This window comes from Triticum aestivum, chromosome 2A, assembly GCF_018294505.1.
Source record: "Triticum aestivum cultivar Chinese Spring chromosome 2A, IWGSC CS RefSeq v2.1, whole genome shotgun sequence".
NCBI classification, from domain to species: domain Eukaryota; kingdom Viridiplantae; phylum Streptophyta; class Magnoliopsida; order Poales; family Poaceae; genus Triticum; species Triticum aestivum.
The window spans coordinates 72640122-72642056 of NC_057797.1; positions in this window are offsets into that span (position 1 = coordinate 72640122).

Consider the following 1935-nt stretch of genomic DNA (forward strand, 5'->3'; position numbering starts at 1 on the left):
CTCAATTCGTGAATGAATATGATGTCTGCAGAAGAGTGAAGGCAGAACACCAAAGTCCGGCTGGTCTCCTCCAACCTCTTGCCATTCCAGAATGGAAGTTTGACCACATTGAGATGGACTTCGTGACTGGGTTTCCAAAGTCCAAGCGTGGCAATGATGCTATATTCATTGTCATCGACAAACTCACGAAAGTGGCTCACTTTCTTCCTATCAAAGAGTCGATCACTGTAGCTCAATTGGCGGAACTCTATACCTCTCGCATTGTCTCTCTACACGGTATTCCACAAGTGATCTCTTCAGACCGTGGCAGCATCTTTACCTCCAAGTTTTGGGATTCTTTTCAGAAGGCCATGGGCACCAACCTCCGCTTCAGCACAGCTTTCCATCCTCAAACTAGCGATCAAGTCGAGCGTGTCAACCAGATTCTTGAAGATATGCTCAGGGCTTGTGTGATCTCCTTCGGCATGAAGTGGGAGGATTGTCTTCCTTATGCTAAATTCTCCTACAACAACAGTTTTCAAGCAAGTTCGAGCAAGGCCCCATTTGAAATTCTGTATGGCAGGAAGTGCCGTACCCCTCTCAACTGGTCTGAAACCGGTGAACGTCAGCTTTTGGGTAATGACTTAATCACAGAGGCAGAGGAAATGTGCAAAGTCATTCGAGATAACCTCAAAGCAGCCCAATCCCGCCAGAAGAGCTACTATGATAGTAAGCACCGTGATTTGGCTTTCGAGATCGGAGATCATGTTTACCTCCGTGTCTCTCCTATGAAAGGTACTCGTCGCTTCGGTATCAAAGGGAAGCTTGCCCCTAGATACGTGGGACCTTTCAAGATTGTCATCAAGAGAGGCGATCTCGCCTATCAACTCGAGCTTCCTTCAAACTTTGCAAATGTTCATGATGTGTTCCATGTCTCTCAGCTCCGAAAGTGCTTCAAGACTCCTAACCGCACTGTCAACTTCGAGGACATTGAGCTCCAAGAAGATCTCTCATATCGTGAGCACCCCGTTGCTATTCTTGAAGAGACTGAACGCAAGACTCGCAATAAGTCAATCAAATTCCTCAAAGTCAAGTGGTCACACCATTCCGACCGTGAAGCTACCTGGGAACACGAGGATCACCTCCGTTCTGAGTACCCAGTGTTCTTTCAGTCCTAGATCTCGGGACGAGATCCTTTCGTAGTGGTGGAGTGTTGTAACACCCCGGATGTAACTTTCCCAATTTGTACTCCGACTCTTGCCGTTTCCGGCGTTAAGTTATTTTATTTTCTCGGGTTCGGGTTTTTGTCTCCATGTGTTGTTATCGTTGTCATGCATCTCATATCATGTCATCATGTGCATTACTTTTGCATACATGTTCATCTCATGCATTCGAGCATTTTCCCCGTTGTCCGTTTTGCATTTTGGCGTTTCGTTCTCCTCCGGTGGTCATTTCTACCTTTCTTTCGAGTGTGGGGATTAAACATTTCCGGATTGGACCGAGACTTGCCAAGCGGCCTTGGTTTACTACCGGTAGACCGCCTGTCAAGTTTCGTATCATTTGGACTTCGTTTGATACTCCAACGGTTAACCGAGGGACCGTAAAGGCCTCGTGTCGGTTGCAGCCCAACACCCCTCCATTTTGGACCAAAACCCACCTAAACCTGCTCCATCATCTAGATCGTTCGATCACGATCGCGTGGCCCAAAACCGCACCTCATTTGGACTCTCCTGGCTCCTCCTATGCCTATTTAAAGACCCCTCCTCGAAATTCCGGATCCCCCTCGTCCTAACCCTAGTCTCTTTCGTCCTCCGCGCCACCGGACGAAATCCGGATGGCCGGACGTGTCCGCCCGCCCCGCCGCACCAGTCAGACGCCGCCACCTGTCCCGAGGACCGCTTCGCCGCCTCCCCACCGACGCGGGCCCGCCAGGCCCAGCGCTGGCCCTCCTGGCCC